Source organism: Protopterus annectens, chromosome 8.part1, assembly GCF_019279795.1.
Source record: "Protopterus annectens isolate FY-2018-M chromosome 8.part1, PAN1.0, whole genome shotgun sequence".
Lineage (NCBI taxonomy): Eukaryota > Metazoa > Chordata > Ceratodontiformes > Protopteridae > Protopterus > Protopterus annectens.
In genome coordinates, this window is record NC_056742.1 from 439,146,051 (window position 1) to 439,169,785 (window position 23,735).

A 23,735-nucleotide genomic window follows, 5' to 3' on the forward strand; every position below is an offset into this window, starting at 1 on the left:
ACCAACCTATGAACCTATGAACCTATGAACCTATGTGTGTGTATGACACATGGGGTAAGAGTGTGCTCTGAGTAATACTGGGGTTGTTAACTGTGATTGCCTGGCCATGATGTCACATGTCTGGGAATGGCTCTGCACCCCGACCTCTCAGCCATATCACATGTGTTATCCCTGTACAGTGGACATTGTGATATATAGTATGGCCACCATATAGGAAAATGCAAAACCCACTCCACATTGGCCACAATGTCACAACCACCTGTACAGGATATGGGTTACAAACACACTCACACCTATCATGTTTGGGAGTAGAACCCCTACCTAACTAATGTATGACACTACAGCACTATGCAGTTATAGTAAGTGCCACGGATATTAGTGAGGTACTCCTTGCCCATAACTGTATTTCACACTAACTGACATCAGCAGGATTGCCAAAGAAGGGCTTTGCAATGACTGTGAGATACTAGCCTAAAATGCATTGCTCCCTACACAGACAGTGACACACACAATACATCTGGAACTGCCATGTGTGGGGATGGAGCCCAACCATGTGTCTAACTCACACTACAGCAGTACACAGTTACAGCATGTGCTATGGAAATTACAGGGCTACAGCTCTCCCAGGGGAGTATTTCTAGATGGGTGACATCAGCAGCCTTGTCAAAGGTGGGTATGTGAAATGTACAGGGTGTGAGTTACGTACAAGCATTGCTCTCAACACAGTCAGCAGGTTGGGGGCTAGAACTCCCAACTAACTCCTTACTCACACTATGGCCATACAATGCTACGGGACTTGCTACGGAGATTACTCAGCTACAATCTTCCCAGTATTGTAAGTTGTGTGACATCAGCAGCCTTGCCAAAGGAGATTATTTGACTTGTAAGGGGTGTTAGTGGACTAAAAAGCATTGTTCTCTACACAGTCAGTGACAGACAGACACGCAGAGTTGCACATCTGGGGTTTGACCTCCTACCTAACTACATTATCACACTACAGCAGTACACAACTACAGCATGTGCTATGGAGATTACTGGGCTACAGCTTTCCCAGGGGAGTATTTCTAGGTGGGTGACATCAGCCGCCTTGCCAAAGGTGGATATGTGAAATGCACGGGGTGTGAGTTATCTAAAAGCATTTCGCTCAACACAGTCAGACATGCACTCATGCACTCACAGTCGGCAGGTCAAGGGTTAGAACTCCCAACTAACTCCTTACTTACACTATGGCCATATGATGTTACGGGACCTGCTATAGAGATTACTTGACTCCAATCGTCCCAGAGATGTATTTCAAGTTGTGTGACATCAGCAGCCTTGCCAAAGGAGGGTATTTGACTTGTAAGGGGTGTGAGTGGCCTAAAAAGCATTGTTCTCTACACAGTCAGTGACAGACATGCACAGTTGCCACATCTGGGGTTTGACCTCCTACCTCACTACATTATCACACTACAGCAGTACGCAGTTACAGCATGCACTATGGAGATTACTGGTCTACAGCTCTCCCAGGGGAGTATTTCTAGGTGGGTGACATCAGCAGCATTGCCAAAGGTGGGTATGTGAAATGTACAGTGTGTGAGTTACCTAAAATCCTTGCTCTCAACAGAGTCGGACATTCATGCATACACACACAGTCGGCCACTAAAACTCCCAATGACCTCCTTACTCACACTATGGCTATACGATGTTACAGGACATGCTATGGTGATTACTCAGCTACAATTGTCCCAGAGGTGTATTTCAAGTTGCATGACATCAGCAGCCTTGCCAAAGGAGAGTATTTGACTTGTAAGGGGTGTGAGTGGCCTAAAAAGCATTTCTTTCTACACAGTCAGTGACAGACAGACACTCACACACACACAGTTGCCACATCTGGGGTTCAACCTCCTACCTAACTCCATTATTATACTACAGCAGTATGCAGTTACAGTATGCACTGCAGAGATTACTGGGTTACAGCTTTCCCAGGGGAGTATTTCTAGGTGGGTGACATCAGCAGCCTTGCCAAAGGTGGGCATGCGAAATGTATGGGGTGTAAGTTACCTAAAAGAATTGCTCTCATCACAGTCAGACATACACGCATACACACACAGTCGGCAGCTGGAACTCCCAACTAACTCCATACTCACACTATGGCCATACAATGTTACGGGACGTGCTACGAAGATTACTCAGCTATGATTGTCCCAGAGGTGTATTTCAAGTTGTGTGATATCAGCAGCCTTGCCAAAGGAGGGTATTTGACTTGTAAGGGGTGTGACTGGCCTAAAAAGGCATTGCTCTCTACAGTCAGTGACAGACAGACATGCACCCACAGACGCACACACGCACACTTGCCACATCTGGGGTTCGACCTCTTACTTAATGACATTATCACACTACAGAGGTACGCAGTTACAGTATGGGCTACAGAGATTACTGGGCTACAGCTCTCCCAGGGGAGTATTTCTAGGTGGGTGACATCAGCACCCTTGCCAAAGGTGGGTATGTGAAATGTATGGGGTGTGAGTTACCTAAACACATTGCTCTCAACACAATCAGCCATGCATGCATACACACACAGTCAGCAGGTCTGTGGCTAGAACTCCCAATGAACTCCTTACTCACACTACGTCCATACGATGTTACTGGATGTGCTATGGAGATTACTCGGCAACAATTGTCCCAGAGGTGTATTTCAAGTTGTGTGACATCAGCAGCCTTGCCAAAGGAGGGTATTTGACTTGTAAGGTGTGTGAGTGGCCTAAAAAGCATTGTTCTCTACACAGTTCGTAACTGACAGACACACACACAGACTCACACACAATTGCCACATCTGGGGTTTGACCTCCTGCCTAACTACATTATCATACAACAGCAGTACACAGTTACAGCATGCAGTATGGAGATTAGTGGGCTACAGTCCTCCCAGGTGAGTATTTCTAGCTGGGTGACATCAGCAGCCTTGCCAAAGTTGGGTATGTGAAATGTAAGGGGTGTGAGTAACCTAAAAGCATTGCTCTCTACACAGTCAGTAAGAGACTGACACACACACAAACAATGACACACATTCACCATGGCTGGGGTTAGAACACTTATCTAACTAGTCTATCATACTACAGCAGTATGCAGTTATGGGACACACCACAGAAATTACTGACATCCAAGTCTCCCAAAGGTGTATTACACATTGGATAACCTCAGCAGGTTTGTCAGGATACCACTATTAGGTGGCCAGTGTGTGCATGGCCCATACACCATCCATGTAGGGGTGACATGCCACAGGCAGCCACACACGGGGTCATATGTCACAGGTTCATGTCTAGGGCAACTAGCTGACTATGTCCTTGTACAGTCATGTTGCACAGCTGGCACGTGGACCACATAGTCTGTGTTGCTGATAGGTACTGGTCGCCAGTAACTGCTGTGTGTGACATTTGCAACTGATGTGTTTGGGGCCATTTGGCTGTGTGCTCGGAGGGTCAGGCTTGGATGGCTCCTTGTCACGGTCACCCTCTTCCACACATCTATATCCATCTACCCTTGGCGTATTATGGTGTGTTGTCCTTACATATATGTCTGTATTCCTATCCACTGTGTGTGCAAGCCATGAGTGGTGCATACTGACATGTGTCTGCAGTAACTATTGCAACTGCTGGATATGTCTGGTCCACTGGTGTTTGCATACATGGCCTTCATGTGTTTAAGTGTGTGAGCATGCCCAGTATGACCTTTCAGTATGCTGATAACTGACATTGCCTTCATTACTCTAAGTGTGTGAGCATGCCTGGTAAGGACATTTGTTATGCATGTGTGGAGCATGTTCAGTGGTTTGTACTGCACAGCTGACCTTTGTGTTGTACACTGACAGGTAGCATGCTGTGTTTGCAGGGTATCCACCAATCATTTGGCATTGACTGTTGCAACATGTTTGCATAGCAGGGGGTACACCTGACTATTTCTATGTTTCTACACAGGAGTGGGGGGTGCACCTGACTGTTACTGTATTTCTGTGTGAGGTGGGGGGGCACACCTGACAGTTGTACACATTTGCTAGGACTGTACTGGTATGTCCTGTAGTCCGATTCTGTCATTAGTCTTACCCATCATGCTGGCTACGCCATGCCGGTGTACTTCTGTTTCTATCTTTTGTTTGCATACACATTGGTTTCAGACTTACTAGCTGTCACAACTGACATCCCACTACCTGGCTTGCTGTGGTCTGTCCGTGTAGGCCTGGGTGGGGGTTAGCCATACCCCTCATTCAGAGGCCATAGTACGGCATTTGTTTGTGTTTGTCTACACCTGTCCTGCTGGCTGTGACTGTTGTTGGGTACATGACCCCCCCTCCTGACTGGCATGTGTGAGTCACTTATCCTGTGGGTGTCTCAGTATTGCAGGTGGTGCTGCAGGGCTGCCTATGTCAGATGCAAGTAGTACCCTGCCTACGCATGGTTAGGCACAGGTAGTGTAATGTTTGCCATCCCTTTTACTGTATGTGAGAGTCATAGAGAGGTGCTATTCCCTGGGTCCCTCCTGTGTCAGTGTATGTGCTATGCATTGCCTCTTTGCCAGGACATACTGGGCACACCTTCTTCTGCCTACTAGGGCAGGCTCAGGTTGTTCCTCCTCTGAGTCACTCTGTGCCTGTGCAGGCCTTGGCATTGGTGGGGGGCTATATGGCCCTGCCCCTTGCAGCTGTTTCCGCAGGATCATATTGTGTAGCATGGCACATACAAGGATGATTTGGGTACATGTAGTTGGTGAGTACTGCAAGGTTCCACTAGATGTGTCCATGCACCGGAATCATTACTTGAGTATCCCAAACACATACTCTATTATGATTCTTGTTTGTGCGTGTGCCTCAATAAGGAGTTCTTGTTCGGGTGTGTGTGTGCATTTCTGATGGGTGTCAACAGCCACGGCTCCAGTACATATCCAGCATCCCCAACTAGGTGACCATGTGGGATGTCCCCATTGGCAAATTTCTGGTACAGCTGCGTCAGATGCCAGATGTGGGAATTGTGATAACTTCCAGGGCAGCCAGCACACACGTTCAGTATTATGCCCTGGGTATCGCAAACAACCTAGCAGTTGATGGAGGGAATCCCTTGCGGTTGATGTAAACCCACCCTGCTCACCAGGTGGTGCTCTGATGCGTATGTGTGTGCAGTCTATTGCACCCACTACCTTAGGGTATTCTGCTATTTGATGGAAGAGATGCATACTGCTGGCCAACCCCTCACGGGTGAGGGGGAAATATACGTGCTCATCGACATGTGCTACCATGGCATCCAGGAACTGGTGGAGTACCCTGGATGCTGAGGTCCTGTGAGATCCCCATCATATCACCAGTTGGCCTTTGGAAGGTACCTGTAGCTAGTATTCTTAGGCCTACACGTACCTTTGTTTCCACTGGGATGGGTTCCCCTCTGTTAATTCTGTGTGTCAGGCGTGGCCGGCACAGCTCAACAATCTGCTGTAGGAGGTCCCTGTCTACCCAATAGCACTCCACTATCTCCAGCTCATGTAGCCCTTAGTAGGTGACCCTGGGTCTGTACACTCTTCTCCGTCTCCTCACTGTGGGTTGGTCAGCAGCATTTCCATCCTCGCCACCCTCAGCCTCTTCCACAAGTTGTACGATAGCTATTGCATCCCCTAACATTTTGCTGTTGTGAGTGTTAAAAGCTCCCCACTTGTGGTGTAGGGTGTGGGAAAAATCAGAGGGGTAAGTGTTTGCATAGTTTATAGTGGCGTTCTAGGCTGGGCTGGTCTGCTGCCTGTGTAATTGGCTGGTTCCGATCTGTTTCACCTGGCAACGAACCTAGTACCCCTTGATTAACTTCTTACTGCTGCTTTCCCTTCCCATTGCCTTCTGATTCATCTTCCTGTAGATCCCATTGCGCGGAGCGCACACCTGCTTACACTGTGTCATTCATGCTGGGCAGGTTTAGACACACCTCCTGGCTTTGCTGTGCTAAGCTCAATGCAACTCCGAGCCACAGGGCTCCAATCCGCTGACAGTATGTCTGACACTCCCACACATGATGTCACCTACCTCCTAGTCTTGCACTCAGCTATCCATACTCATACACTGTTCAGACCTGCCTCACATGCTGGAGAAAATCGGGATTCACTATCCTTCCCCTCATTTGCATAGAATTGCCTGCTAATGCATAGTTACATGTGTCACACTGTGCCTTTCCCCTTAGCAACCACTACTCACTGCATGGGTTGTCTTTTGCCTGCAACTGACTTGCATGGCAGAATACTGATTTTAGTTAGACTGTTGTTTTTTAGGTTTATTTTCTTATTTCCCCACCGGTCCCGTTTGCGCATCGCTGCCCTATGCTTCAACGGAAGTGATCGGCAGACATATCATAAAAGTTGTATTTTGTACATTTGGCATTGTTTGCAATGCCAATGGCCTTCTACTTGGCCATTGGTATTCTTCCTCAATGCTATGCAGCCTTTATTTGGAGCTGCCATAGCTCTATTTTGCAGTTTGCAGTGCCGTACTTGTTTACTAACTGAGTACATTTCTGCATATTACGCTAGTCCTGCACACCCTGATTCCTGCTTCCTGGATGGCAAATTTACCTCATTTGCATGTTTTTTACCTGCAAATGGGGTGATTGCATATGGGGGCTGGGGACTTGCAGCACTAGTGCTACAGTGCTCGCGCACGTCAAACGTGCACATACGTGAATCGCTTGGCCGCCATATTGGCGAAATTTCATTTAACACTAATCATGCATGCCATGCAAGCTTTTGAGAATCTGGGGGTTATAATACAGGGTATTCACAGTAACAGGGCCACAATGTATTTGCTTCAGAATTCTGTGAACTCAGCTGATATTTAACAGTTCTCAGTATGTGTTCAGTTTTTGTACTCTGCCTTGAATATCATGGGTCACTTTGCCATTGTCCTTTGTTATAACATGCACTGTGTATGTAATGAGGTTTATCTGTGTGGTCTGTGTTTCTGTTGCATTACTTCAGAATAGTATAGCAGGGAGTAATGGTGCAGCACTAGACTTCGATAAGTGGGCCACTGATTGTTGCTTAGACTTTAATAAGCGTGCCATTGATTGTTGATTACACTTCTACAAACATGCTTTTGATTGTTGATTAGACTTCTATAATTGTGCCTTTGATTGTTGCTTACCACGTCTTATTGACAGCCATTACAGGACTAGGCAGTCGCTCATCTTCACTTCTTTATCAGATTGTTGCCTACTACTTCTGACTATGACTTTCACTTTGTCTCAGGCCAGTATTTCTTTCATTTATAAAAATCAATTTTTCCTTGCAGCACTACTGTTTTATTAATAATGTTTGGAAATGGTATCTATCAATGTTTCTCAGTGTTTCTGTCAGAGCTGCATTGCTTACTATTTGTATTATTTTATGCTTCTACATTTTGGTATCTTTTATTCTTGTTTTGTGCATCATCGATTTTCTACCAGATGTCTTTGGTTATGCCATGGTTGTTGCCTCATGTCTCTATCTGTTTTATTTACACAACAATCATTTTCCTCTGTGTTCTCTCACTTCCTTCAGTTTCTATTGGCATTTATCATCTGCTCCAGTACTTTTCAGTTATTTCACAAGCCAGCTGAATTAGTTCAAATGCACTGTTGGTTTTACTTTGAACCATGGATTGTACTGATGTTAAATATTAAATAGTGCACTCATTCATTTTATTATGCACTTCTACTTCCTTAAGTTATTTGAAATAACACTATATTGCCAAGTCCATAACTTATTTTTAATTGCCACACTTCTCTTTTGTACCTATTTAACATAGTAAAGCATATTCTGAAGTAATTCATTAAAAAATTCTTAGTTCAGTATTTCAAGTGAAGTCTGACTGATTCATCCTTTCTTATTTACAGTCAAAAAGTTTTATTCACTTGCCAACCCCCAGGAAGACCTAAATTTGCTTTCCAAACTTTAAATTCAGGTGTAGAATGGGGAATGTTGATGATGATAGCAATTATTAGCTTAATATCAGTCAGATTTCTTTTCACCACTTCATTTTAAACCTATGTGCTTTACTACAGCATTTAAAAATTTCTGCAATGCTGTTCTTCATTGCCCATTGAAGTATATTGCTGTGATTCTGTTACACCAACTTTACCACCACCACACTTTTGGTATTCTCAGAATTCAGATTTTGTTATTGCTGAATCTAAGAACAATGTTACATTTTTGTAACATTACTGTACAACCTTTGCAGCAGAAGATTGGGAACAACTGCATTAAGTGAGTTACTAAAGAGCTTTTTCTGGCTTTCCAACATGCCAGTGCTCTGACATGAAACCTTATTAAACTTTTGCAGTTTTGTTGCAATGCGCATCATGTCATTGTCGTGGTCTACACATCAGTGCACTGCAGATATTGATATCTGCATTACCATTTCTGTTATTTTCACCTCATTTGCTCTGTTTTTTTTTTTTAACATACAGTTGCAGTATTTTTCAACAAACACAGCCTTAAGACTGTGTTTGAGCCATTTCTTAAATTAGTTTGTGGACCCTGGAACTCTACAGTTCTACAGTTTGTTCTGCTTTTATACTAATTTCATTTGTTCCTTGCATTTCTATTAGAATTCTCAAGGCAGTCATTTAAATTCCTAATGCATTCTTTGAAGTCAGAGTGTTGGATCACCTGAATCCGTAATTTGTTTATTTTGAACCACACATGTCTTACTGACTGCAGCAATTTATAGAAACATTTGTGGATGGTTACTTATATCTATAAACACCAACTGTGAGTGATAATGTTTGAATTAGAAAGGTTAATGTCTTACATTGTTTGCATTTGTTTAAATTGATATTCATCATTATAATCAGTGTTGCAGCAGCCATAACTTTATGGGTTATATTCTCCTAACTGTATAACAGCTGGACAGCTTCCAAAGCTTCAAGACCATCTTCCATGTGCATTTATAGTAATATGTTTTGTGACTGTAGTTGCTTCATGATGTTTGTAACCTTTACTGTGGTATTAACAATTTTGTGAATTTTTACAAAGAATGCATTTGTTCTGGATAATACTTCATATTTACAATACAGTTTATCATTATGCCAGTGATTTATATTATTTACAACGTTTGTGTAATGTGCTTGGGGTTAAGAACTTAAAGCTGAACATGGAGTTGATCATAGTCAAGCTTTGAAGTTTGCTTAGAATAGTCTTTGTCCGCAGTGATGGATAATTTACTCAAAAGATTATGTGCTTGTAATCATTGATTTTTGTCCATGAAGATGGTTATAGGAATCCTAGTTTTATAAAACAATCTCCTGCCAAAACGCAGTCTAAAAATGGTCTCATCCAGTCAGAGAAGAGTAGTGATCACCCATTTCAGAATCCAGTTAAGTAGATCATTCATCGCTTGTGTATTACTAATGCTGACCACTGAATGGCTCATGCACAAGTGAGGGAAAGATAATAGCAACTGTAGCTATTGTTGTCTAATAAACGTAAAGTTAAATTTGCAAACCGGTGTTAATGTTTTGAAGGCAATGTCAAATATCCACCAAATTTCACAACTAGTGGAGTTCAAATATGGCAATGTTAAAGTCCAAACCGAGTGCATTGAGTAGGAATGCGTTTCAGGAGAAATACTGGATTTAATCTCATTAACACCTTCATGAAAATATGAATCACATGATTTTTGTGCAGTCTTTTTTAAATTATTGTGGTGGATCTACATTTTACATTTTTTTTGTAACGTTTTTCTCTGATTAAAGTAAAACAAAAGTGCTAAATTTTATGTCTGGAGCCTTGGCTTGACATTGATGTGTTTTTATTTCAACATTTTTCAGTTTGGTTTATTTTTGAAGCCTTCATGAAAATAATTATAAAAGTCCTGACACATACCTCTCAACTGTCCAGATTTCACAGAATGTCCAGGTTTGTGCTTCACCTTTTTGGTCTGTTCCTCATAAAATGTATGCTTTTCTTGCAAATGATTCGGGATTGAAGTCACTAAATCATGGCAGGCATTTGTGTTTCAGACTTCATACCTTTCTGAAAATTCATGTTAACACAACACCTTTTATTTTAGCAACTTTTTAAGTTTATAAGAGCAGTATTAAATTTGTCCCTATTTTGGGGCATTTGGCCACCCTTATTTTTGACTTTGTCCAGATTTCTTGTGCTAAGAGCTCTAGAGGTATGCCTTGACAAGTGCATTGCAAAAGGCTAACTCTAAATTATTTTGGCAGATGAGGTGATAAGTGTAGAAGCTAGTGCATAAATATCGCATGTCAGAGACAAATCATGATAAGTATCATCAACTACGTCAGTTAATAAGCAATCCTCTTTGGCTGCCATGAACAGTTTCATTTGATTTTAACATCAGTGAGAAACATAAAAATAATTAAACATGTTAAGTTTGAAATATTTTGCAATCATCTACTCATTCCAGAATATTTGTATGGTAGGAAAAGCCCTTAGTCTGTGAAATGGCATTTGTCCTTTTAATCATCAAGGAAATATTTAGCAGACATAACTAAACTCAAATCTCATGTACAATAAACTGGCATTTTACAAAGCTGATTGACTGATTGGTGCATAATTGCATAACAAAAGCTGTTTTGTTACAATAATGAATTTCTATGCTAGACAACAGTGGTCCCTGTCTTTTAGACTCAGCCAGATAGTACCTTTGTTATAATCTCTAATACAAAAAACATTTTTATCTTGTTTGTGATACTGGTTGAGTTCATTTAGTAGCCCAGATTCCAGCAGTATGACAAGTATGATAAAGGGGGTTGAATTTCAACAGTTGTTAGCAAGTATTTCTTTCTCGGGGTATTATTATGAGCTTTGGCAATGCCTGGTACCTCTTCTAGTTGAGGCCATAAGGGTTGCAGCAAGCATTCTATGAGAGATGAGGGAACAGACAGAAATTTGTAGTGAGATATGCCAATGGGAGAAGGAATCTAGGGACCAGATATAGCAAAAATGGCTACCCCTGCTATGTACTGTTCATTAGTGCCTAAGTACATCATATTTCCCTATGAAGAAGAACAAAATAGATATAGGTAACCAACAGACAGACTACAGGGACTTCAGATCACTGAGACTGAAAAAAAATCCTTGTTGGTGAATGCTATGTGACACATTTATCTTTTATCATACAAAACTGTCTTGCCCTATTGTTTACCTTAATGTTTTTGTTTCATTTGTCTTTCATATTGTCATATGAACTCAAATAATTCCTGAGACCCCTTTATAGGAGTATATCATTTCAATGCAAAATTCAGAATGCTTTGTTTCATGATTGTGTGCAGCAAGTTCATTATATAATATCATTACCCACATAGTTGTGTCGTCTAATTAATGTAGCTGTTAGTCATTTCAAAAGACACATTTTATAAAAATGAAAAATGAGAAACAAAAGTAATATTCCAAAGAAAGCGTCATTAACTTTCTGAGGCAATCAATCAGTGTTATCAGGCATTATCATAATTGTTACAGTCACATAACAATTAAAGACAGTTTACAGAATATTAAGGACAATATTGCTTCCACATTGTTTTAGTGTTCTCTCTTCAGTAGAATCAAGTTCACCTGTGTGCCTGTTTGAAAATACCATGCTGTGTGTCATCAAAAAGAAATGCCTAAAAGAAATCAGAATCCAGGCAGATAATTAAGATGTGTTAGACTGGGGTGTAACTATCCCGGTCTTGTGTGAAGAGACCATATTCTAAATGCAGATGTACTACAAAAATGGAAGTAATAGCTCTTACAGATAGAAACACAAAACATAATGCCATGCTTGCATATGCCATGGTGCATCTGCTAACTGTAAAAATGCTAATAGCCAAGAACAGATTTTCATTGGCAGAAAATGTACTGTGAGATGATCAAATGTTATTTAATATAGGAACATACAAGGCAAACAGTTATGGAGACCATAATATGCCTAGCCTATATAAACCCTTAAGCAGACCAGTGATACAATCCCAGACAGGGCCCTATTTACTTGGCAGCACCAACTAAAAATGTCTTCCCCATATCAGTATAAGATTTTCTACTAGCAGGCTATTTTGCCTTCTTTAGTACCTGTTATATGTCATAGAATCCAAGGATTATAGGAGGTTACTAGGATAACAGCCTTATAACATTTTTAAGCCAAGCCATTCATGCCCACATTTTCACAATTATCAGTGCTCAAGTATTAGATCTTAGGTTGCTTTGGTATTTTGCCTCAGGGCATCAAGAAAGAGGTGCTTAAAATGTATCAGAATACAGGCAGATGATTAAGATGTCTTAGACTGGGAAGTAACTTCCCTGTCTTATGGGAGTAGGTCCAGATAGTGAAGAAAAGTTTGGTAATTCTCCTTGGCAAATTCCATAAAAAAGGAGAAGGAATATTGCCCCGGCCAGAAGGGGATCACATCACATATTTTTAGAAAGTCCGCCTGAATCTTCAGAATTAACCTGGATATAAAATGAAAGGGCAGAATGCATAAAGAAACAATCCATTGCAAATGAATGATGAAAAAAAAAAAACATCTATTATCTGTTTCTAAAGGAGTCCAATATATCTCTTTGAGGTGTCTCCTAGAACTCAATCAATACCTGGAAGACCCTTTCATTCAAACTGCTTTTGTGTGGGTCTGTCCTGGTTCTGCTCAGTTTGTCTTCCACTAAGTTTTGCTTTGATAGAAAGTAATATGCTTGAACGGTTAAGGAATGCAGAAAAGCTAACTTCTAAATGATCACAGCCAGCCTGTATGGTGGGTACGGCCTTATGCCCCATAGCCTGTTGATGCATTACATCACTGTGGTATTATACAACTGTTACAAATCATGCGCTTTGTTCTGTATGAAGAATTCCACAGACTTATTTATTTATTTTCAGTTTGATTACCGGGGAAGTCCACTGGGCCACGAAGTACCCATTTTCAGTGGAGGCCCGGGGAGAAAAGCTCCAAAGGCAGTACAATCAAGGTTAAAATGCATGAGATAAAATACAATAGAAATGTAAAAACAGTCATGGAGATGCATAGTACGTAATTATACGGGTCTACTTTAGAACACCGACACGCCAGTTCGCCGGCACACAAACCACCAACACCAAATAACCGACAACACACAATACCGACAACGCAAAACACCGAACACCATTACACCGACACACTAAACGTAAACAACACATTACACTACATTACATATCCACTAGCCCTAACCCAAACCCTAACCCTAAGGTCCGACACTACCGCACACTTACCCTACCTGCACCCTAACCCTAACTCCCTTAACCCACCCCTAACCCTAAGGTCCGACACTACCGCACACTTATCCTACCTGCACCCTAACCCTAACTCACTTAACCCACCCCTAACCCTAAGGTCCGACACTACCGCACACTTACCCTACCTGCACCCTAACCCTAACTCACTTAACCCACCCCTAACCCTAAGGTCCGACAGTACCAGACACGTACCCTACCTGCACCCTATTCCTAACCTACTTAACCCACCCTAAAACATAAACCCGTCACTAACACACACTTACATTACCCAAACCCTAACTCCGACACTACCGCACACTCACCTTTCACACACCCTAACCCTAAATCCTTCACTATTGCACACTTACCTGTCCGCTCCCTAATCCAAAATCCCTCACTATTGCATACTTACCAAGTCGCGCTTACACGTTCCCCTTGTCGGTCTTCCAGCTATCGGGATTTCAGCATGTCAGTCAACTGCATTGTCGGTCCTTTCGCGTTCCTCTTCCGCATGTCGGCGAACTGACGTTTCGGTAATTTGAAGAGGACCCAATTATACATAGTAAGAAGTAAGTATACATAGTAAGAACAGTGGAAACAATTTTTTTTTCTAGGTACTAACATAATTAACAATATTTACATCCTTACAGTCAACTGAGTCAGTTAAATCTATTTAGGTGGATTTAGAAATTAAATCAGAGAGAAGATTGGTGCAGGAGTAGAGAGGGACTTAGTGTAGAAAATCCTTTGGGTTTATATAGGGTGAAAGCAAGAACATTTCCATTTGGAAGATAGGTGTAAGAAGAGTTGGGTCTTGAAGGATTCCGTGTTAGGTATAGTCCTAAGTGAAGGAGGGAGAGAGTTCCATTTTCTACCTAGAGAGAAGGATAGAAGTAGCTGGCCAGCGGGATGTTTAGGTCTGTGAATAGAGATTAGGTTTTGGTGTTCAGATCTCAATGATCGGTTGGGGATGTAAGGGGGAAGGATGTTGGATAAGGCTGGGCATTTTTCTGGGTAAAATATTAATTTGTGAGTGGTCATTAGTTGAAGATAGTCAAGGTGGTTAGAGAGTTCTAACCAGTTCAGAGAATGTAGGGTAAGGCAGTGGTGAGTTGAGTTTTTGGAATTAGTGGCAAATTTAGAGATCTTATTATAGCAAGCTTCAAGTTTAGAAGTGAGGGAAGCAGACAGATTAGTTAGAAGAGGGGCACCATATAGTAGAGAGAGAAGGAGGTAGGTGATTGCTAAGGTGTGCCTAGAGGAGTTTGAAAGAAATTGATTATTCCTGTAGAGCATACCTAACTTTTGGTGGGGTTTTTTATGTTTTGTTATATGTGGAGCTCGAATTTGAGGCATTCATCAATGGTAATGCCAAGGAGTTTAGCGGAAGGGACCACTTCTATGGGAGTGTTGGTTTGGCTTAGGACGTTGAAAGAGTTTTTGTCAAAGGAAGAGGCCTTGGTATGGATGAAAATTAGTATTTTAGATTTATTGGAGTTAAGGGAGAGATGGTTTTGGTGCATCCAGTTTTCTGTAGTGGAAAAAGCTATTAATGTGTTTTAGACAGAAGTTCAGAAAGGTTGGGGGGCGGCACAAACTAAGGTAGAGTCATCAGTGTATTGGATGACTGTAGTGTCAGGGAGGACAGTGTGAAGGTTATTTATGAAGATATATTGAAGGTTGAAAAGTATGGGACCGAGGATGGATCCCTGAGGAACGCCAGTAGGCATAGGTAAGAAGGAAGAGGTAGAGTCCTTCCATCTGACAGCCTAAGATCTGTCAGAAAGGTAACAGACTTGCACCTTTACCCTCATAGGAACTGTCCTCCAAGGAAATTCTGAGGTGCCTGCAGTTAGAATGTGATATGGAGATTCAGGAGAAAAAAAGGGAGACACATAATTTCTTATATATGTAGTCTCCACCAGTGCAGTTCCATTTATGCAAAGCCCACCTTGTGTATATGAAGATCTAAATGATGCAAGTTTTGAGTCCACGTGTTTTTAGATACCATAGAATCTTTCTCTTATACAAGCTGGTGAGAGGAATCATGGCAGTCATAGGTGGCATGAACTTCAGTATCCTGGAAATTCACTGGCTGAAGTTTGAGACTGAACTGAGAACTTAGGAAGTTCTCCAGATAAAACTCCTTCTTCCCCTGAGTCAAAAACCTTTGCTGTGGAGTATCAATAAGACATCCTAGAAAGGTAGTATTTTGTGAAGTGGTCAAGGAGGATTTCTGAATGCTTATCTGGAATCCCAGATTGGTCATAAGAGTTGATACCCATGTTAAGGATGCTTTGCATCTGGGAGGACTGTGCAAAATATAAGTAAGCCATCCTAAAAATGAAGAAAGAAATGAATGCCATTCATCCTGCTATAAGCAAGATATTTGTAAACAGACTTCATGCAGCAGAAAAGCCACAGGGTAATGCAGGGAACTGATCATGTCACCCAGACTCAGAAATTCCAAAATCTTTTAGGTCCCATGTTATCATAAAATTCATTGGAAAATAAGAGAAAACAGACATTGAAGGGTTAATATCTTGAATATTGGAGCTTCCCCTACTAAAATAGGAAGAATAATTTAAAACTGGTCTCGAAGAAGGTTCTTATTTGGTACCATAAATATTCTCGAATCGAAGTCTTTGCCCATTGAAAAAATTGCACTGGTTCTATGACCTCAAGAGTAAGCAAAGCTGAATACCCTGAGGGAAAATTTGGTTTGGAGGGTGGGGAGGAACTCCACTGAACATCATTTTTTTTTGTATTCAGTGTCAACTGTATCCCGCCGGACCACCTTTATCACCCATGGGTCTGTCACAAAATTTGACCAAAGGGGAATAAACTGACACAGTTGTTGGGGCACATTTTGAGAGACTGCAACAGGAAGGAAGAGGAAAGCAAAGAGGCCTGCTGACATATCCCTCCTAAAGTTAGATACTATCCCTTTATTGGAAAGGTTCCTGCCTATTACTACCTTTATGCCATCTATTTATCTCTTACCATGGAAGAGGATCTGGGAAATTTGAGATGGAGGAGGCTGAAAACTCTTAGAAATTCCCCAAACTAGTTGTGGACCTGAGTAGCAGATGGGCCAAATAAAACCCTTTTATCTAAAGATTAAATCAAAAATTCAGACTTCGCTTTAACAGAAAACTTCTGGTATCGTACTCAGGCATACCTCCTCAAACCAAATCAGTAACAAGGGCCCTAGACACAGAATCTGCACAATTATACATAACTTTAAGGCATGTTTAACTACTAGAGACATGTCAAAAACAATAACATAAAGGTAGGAACAAACTTCCACATATGGAACTCATAGTTTTATATCCCAAATTGGAAGACTAAAAAATTCTAACACCACCTCTGTCTCAAAACCTTCCCCCTCTATATCCATAGAGGAAGACTTGGATGATTACAGTAGCCCGTTGCCTATCTGCTTATATAGGGACTACAGATTAAGAATCAGGGTTGAAACAGGTAGTCTTGTCTCCTCCAAGGTTGGCACTAGAGGAGGAACTGACATAGAACGACACAAATCCACATACAACATATTAAAAAAAATACAGTGAGAACATCCATTGACTCCCATAAAACACCTCATTCATGCTGGCAATAAATAGAGAAAGACATAACCTCCCAAGGAGGTTGAGAGGACCAGTTTTCCTCAGCACCAGAGTACTGAGCTTGTGAACCTGTAGGATACAAAGTCCTTTTTCCTGCTATGCCAGAAACATCACACCTACCTTCCCCAGAGAAGTTCTGACTACCTGTTTAATGGGTACCAAAGGCTGTGTACTAGAACTGGCTGTCTGTAGCAGCTACTTAGCTAGGATAAGAAAATCACCTTTTCTTATAGATACCATGTCTTCAGATGAGTAATGTCAACTTTTTGTTTTTCCTAAAAGGTATCTTCTGCAACCAAGAGAAAAATCTGTGCCACTTCAAGAGGTCTCGCCCCTGGACACATCTAGTAGCATCTCTAAGAGAAACTCCATTTCTCAGTAAAGATGGTCTGCCCATACCTAGACTCAGACTCTACATACAGCTGAAGAAGACACGGGTCACTCCTGGATTGTAGTGGCCAAAAGGACTACAATAAAGCAAGCCAGACAAGTATGTAAATGGTCTGAGGAATTACACATAACCATGCATGTTTACCCACTGTTGGCTGAGGTGAAGACTGAGTCCATGTAGCCAGCAAGGGCTCTCGGGTAAGTTGTTTTTTTCTTTCTAGGAACTGCAGAAGTCAGACAAGAAGGAGAGCACTAAGTATCCAAGCTGTGACCAACAAGGTTGCATTGTTTGCAGTTAGGATCTCTGTAAAGAGTCAGTTGTAAAGTAAGTTGTCAAAAGTCTACACATTAAGCACACTTATACTTACCCATTCACACACAAAGTCCACAAAACACAGTAGCGCACAGGTAGTCCATAAAAATCCTGTCAAAAAACCCTTATAAATAAAATGATTCTGGAAAGAATTAAAGGCTGCTAAGTTGTTGGACAGTGAAAACAAGCACTACATGTCCTTTAAATGCACATGCAGTACACCAAAATCCTGACGGAAATCCCTTAGAGTGAAATTAGCCTGACCAAAATAAATGGTAGGTGCGTTGTCATAGTATGAACACAAGCAGTATATGCTTTGTCATTATCCCTGCACAAAGGAAACAATGCTCCACACTTAAACTTACATATAAAAAAAGCTTCCATAAGCAATACATTTCTTCAGCTACTCTAGACAAAGCTAAAAACAGCAGCCCTAGAGAGGAAACATGTGATAGTAAACAAATGCCATGACGTATTTACAGTTAAAAAATGCGATATATATATATATATATATATATATATATATATATATATATATATATATATATATAAAAATAATTATACATGTGTATATGAATAATTATATATGTGTGTGTGTGTGTGTGTGTGTGTGTGTGTGTGTGTGTGTGTGTGTGTGTGTGTGTGTGTGTGTGTGTGAGTGTGTGCATTTGTGTGTGTATATATATATCTATATATATTTATATATATATTATATATATATATATATATATATATATATATATATATATATATATATATATATATATACACACTAAACACATTAAAACATTTCTCTTTGAAAGGATTCCCCCAAATGGGACTTATCTGCTAGAAAGGAGCTAAAAGGCCAACTGTTGCTCTTGTGAAGCATATGAGCTGCTTTTTCACAAGGCGGCAATAAAGTAGTGAAGATTTTCCACTATGGCTGCTAATTATTTCCTGCACAGGACTGACCAATCAGCAGTCAAAATGGAAGTATGAGAAAGAGCCAGAGCTTTTGGAAGTTGGCTGGTTGTTGTGTTTTTGAGAAGCTACAGTCCGTATAATGTAAAGGCTATTGCAGCACTGGAATGATGAACATCTATAAATTGTGCAAATCTTAAGGGATGGTTTAAAAGATGTACCAAATAAAATTGTTATAAGTCATGCCAAAAATAAAATGTCATCTGCTTTTCTCTCATAATATTGGAGTGTCGTGTTCTTTTTCCTTCTTCTTATCATTTCTGTCTAACTCACGATAAGCAACATCCCATAACATATAATTGCAAGCTCTAGACCCCCCTCTATGACCCAGGACATCTGTACTGCATACCTAAAATGTACTGGAGTCGTTCAGCATTGAACCCAACACTATAGTCATGAGTAACTTCAACTACCCAACTATAAACTAGAAAACATATATAACATGCAATGTTCCAGCTCAGAAATTCCTAGAGTTTGCCAACACTAATGCTTTGGACCAGTTAGTCCATACACAGACTAGGAGTACCAATATCTATGATCTGATTCTCACAAACATGGGGAAGCTTTGCACTCACCTAAGTGTTATGTCCTCACTTGTCAAATCAGTTCATAAAATTGTCTCCTTTGAAAATCAAACTAAAACCTACCATCGCATCCAACCCTAGTTCATTTAGAAATTATTACAAAGCAAACCATGGACTACTGAGTGACACCCTAGCAAAATTTCAAGTCACCTCACTGTGGTTGCTGAAAATAGTTGTAAAACCAAACAGTCATTCACCTAAACTTCTCCAGTGAAACAGCAATCTGTTACACCAACTTTACCACCACCACACTTTTGGTATTCTCAGAATTCAGATTTTGTTATTGCTGAATCTAAGAACAATGTTACATTTTTGTAACATTACTGTACAACCTTTGCAGCAGAAGATTGGGAACAACTGCATTAAGTGAGTTACTAAAGAGCTTTTTCTGGCTTTCCAACATGCCAGTGCTCTGACATGAAACCTTATTAAACTTTTGCAGTTTTGTTGCAATGCACATCATGTCATTGTCGTGGTCTACACATCAGTGCACTGCAGATATTGGTATCTGCATTACCATTTCTGTTATTTTCACCTCATTTGCTCTGCTTTTTTTTTAACATACAGTTGCAGTATTTTTCAACAAACACAGCCTTAAGACTGTGTTTGAGCCATTTCTTAAATTAGTTTGTGGACCCTGGAACTCTACAGTTCTACAGTTTGTTCTGCTTTTATACTAATTTCATTTGTTCCTTGCATTTCTATTAGAATTCTCAAGGCAGTCATTTAAATTCCTAATGCATTCTTTGAAGTCAGAGTGTTGGATCACCTGAATCCGTAATTTGTTTATTTTGAACCACACATGTCTTACTGACTGCAGCAATTTATAGAAACATTTGTGGATGGTTACTTATATCTATAAACATCAACTGTGAGTGATAATGTTTGAATTAGAAAGGTTAATGTCTTACATTGTTTGCATTTGTTTAAATTGATATTCATCATTATAATCAGTGTTGCAGCAGCCATAACTTTATGGGTTATATTCTCCTAACTGTATAACAGCTGGACAGCTTCCAAAGCTTCAAGACCATCTTCCATGTGCATTTATAGTAATATGCCTTGTGACTGTAGTTGCTTCATGATGTTTGTAACCTTTACTGTGGTATTAACAATTTTGTGAATTTTTACAAAGAATGCATTTGTTCTGGATAATACTTCATATTTACAATACAGTTTATCATTATGCCAGTGATTTATATTATTTACAATGTTTGTGTAATGTGCTTGGGGTTAAGAACTTAAAGCTGAACATGGAGTTGATCATAGTCAAGCTTTGAAGTTTGCTTAGAATAGTCTTTGTCCGCAGTGATGGATAATTTACTCAAAAGAGTATGTGCTTGTAATCATTGATTTTTGTCCATGAAGATGGTTATAGGAATCCTAGTTTTATAAAACAATCTCCTGCCAAAACGCAGTCTAAAAATGGTCTCATCCAGTCAGAGAAGAGTAGTGATCACCCATTTCAGAATCCAGTTAAGTAGATCATTCATCGCTTGTGTATTACTAATGCTGACCACTGAATGGCTCATGCACAAGTGAGGGAAAGATAATAGCAACTGTAGCTATTGTTGTCTAATAAACGTAAAGTTAAATTTGCAAACCGGTGTTAATGTTTTGAAGGCAATGTCAAATATCCACCAAATTTCACAACTAGTGGAGTTCAAATATGGCAATGTTAAAGTCCAAAACCGAGTGCATTGAGTAGGAATGCTTTTCAGGAGAAATACTGGATTTAATCTCATTAACACCTTCATGAAAATATGAATCACATGATTTTTGTGCAGTCTTTTTTAAATTATTGTGGTGGATCTACATTTTACATTTTTTTGTAACGTTTTTCTCTGATTAAAGTAAAACAAAAGTGCTAAATTTTGTGTCTGGAGCCTTGGCTCGACATTGATGTGTTTTTATTTCAACATTTTTCAGTTTGGTTTATTTTTGAAGCCTTCATGAAAATAATTATAAAAGTCCTGACACATACCTCTCAACTGTCCAGATTTCACAGAATGTCCAGATTTGTGCTTCACCTTTTTGGTCTGTTCCTCATAAAATGTATGCTTTTCTTGCAAATGATTGGAGATTGAAGTCACTAAATCATGGCAGGCATTTGTGTTTCAGACTTCATACCTTTCTGAAAATTCATGTTAACACAACACCTTTTATTTTAGCAACTTTTTAAGTTTATAAGAGCAGTATTAAATGTGTCCCTATTTTGGGGCATTTGGCCACCCTTATTTTTGACTTTGTCCAGATTTCTTGTGCTAAGAGGTCTAGATGTATGCCTTGACAAGTGCATTGCAAAAGGCTAACTCTAAATTATTTTGGCAGATGAGGTGATGAGTGTAGAAGCTAGTGCATAAATATCGCATGTCAGAGACAAATCATGATAAGTATCATCAGCTACGTCATTTAATAAGCAATCCTCTTCGGCTGCCATGAACAGTTTCATTTGTTTTTAACATCAGTGAGAAACATAAAAATAATTAAACATGTTAAGTTTGAAGTATTTTGCAATCATCTACTCATTCCAGAATATTTGTATGGTAGGAAAAGCCCTTAGTCTGTGAAATGGCATTTGTCCTTTTAATCATCAAGGAAATATTTAGCAGACATAACTAAACTCAAATCTCATGTACAATAAACTGGCATTTTACAAAGCTGATTGACTGATTGGTGCATAATTGCATAACAAAAGCTGTTTTGTTACAAGAATGAATTTCTATGCTAGACAGCAGTGGTCCCTGTCTTTTAGACTCAGCCAGATAGTACCTTTGTTATAATCTCTAATACAAAAAACATTTTTATCTTGTTTGTGATACTGGTTGAGTTCATTTAGTAGCCCAGATTCCAGCAGTATGACAAGTATGATAAAGTGGGTTGAATTTCAGCAGTTGTTAGCAAGTATTTCTTTCTCGGGGTATTATTATGAGCTTTGGCAATGCCTGGTACCTCTTCTAGTTGAGGCCATAAGGGTTGCAGCAAGCATTCTATGAGAGATGAGGGAACAGACAGAAATTTGTAGTGAGATATGCCAATGGGAGAAGGAATCTAGGGACCAGATATAGCAAAAATGGCTACCCCTGCTATGTACTGTTCATTAGTGCCTAAGTACATCATATTTCCCTATGAAGAAGAACAAAATAGATATAGGTAACCAACAGACAGACTACAGGGACTTCAGATCACTGAGACTGATAAAAAATCCTTGTTGGTGAATGCTATGTGACACATTTATCTTTTATCATACAAAACTGTCTTGCCCTATTGTTTACCTTAATGTTTTTGTTTCATTTGTCTTTCATATTGTCATATGAACTCAAATAATTCCTGAGACCCCTTTATAGGAGTATATAATTTCAATGCAAAATTCAGAAAGCTTTGTTTCATGATTGTGTGCAGCAAGTTCATTATATAATATCATTACCCACATAGTTGTGTCGTCTAATTAATGTAGCTGTTAGTCATTTCAAAAGACACATTTTATAAAAATGAAAAAATGAGAAACAAAAGTAATATTCCAAAGAAAGCGTCATTAACTTTCTGAGGCAATCAATCAGTGTTATCAGGCATTATCATAATTGTTACAGTCACATAACAATTAAAGACAGTTTACAGAATGTTAAGGACAATATTGCTTCCACATTGTTTTAGTGTTCTCTCTTCAGTAGAATCAAGTTCACCTGTGTGCCTGTTTGAAAATACCATGCTGTGTGTCATCAAAAAGAAATGCCTAAAAGAAATCAGAATCCAGGCAGATAATTAAGATGTGTTAGACTGGGGTGTAACTATCCCGGTCTTGTGTGAAGAGACCATATTCTAAATGCAGATGTACTACAAAAATGGAAGTAATAGCTCTTACAGATAGAAACACAAAACATAATGCCATGCTTGCATATGCCATGGTGCATCTGCTAACTGTAAAAATGCTAATAGCCAAGAACAGATTTTCATTGGCAGAAAATGTACTGTGAGATGATCAAATGTTATTTAATATAGGAACATACAAGGCAAACAGTTATGGAGACCATAATATGCCTAGCCTATATAAACCCTTAAGCAGACCAGTGGTACAATCCCAGACAGGGCCCTATTTATTTAGCAGCACCAACTAAAAATGTTTTCCCCATATCAGTATAAGATTTTCTACTAGCAGGCTATTTTGCCTTCTTTACTACCTGTTATATGTCATAGAATCCAAGGATTATAGGAGGTTACTAGGCTAATAGCCTTATAACCTTTTTAAGCCAAGCCATTCATGCCCACATTTTCACAATTATCAGTGCCCAAGTATTAGATCTTAGGTTGCTTTGGTATTTTGCCTCAGGGCATCAAGAAAGAGGTGCTTAAAATGTATCAGAATACAGGCAGATGATTAAGATGTCTTAGACTGGGAAGTAACTTCCCTGTCTTATGGGAGTAGGTCCAGATAGTGAAGAAACGTTTGGTAATTCTCCTTGGCAAATTCCATAAAAAAAGGAGAAGGAATATTGCCCCGGCCAGAAGAGGATCACATCACATATTTTTAGAAAGTCCACCTGAATCTTCAGAATTAACCTGGATATAAAATGAAAGGGCAGAATGCATAAAGAAACAATCCATTGCAAATGAATGATGAAAAA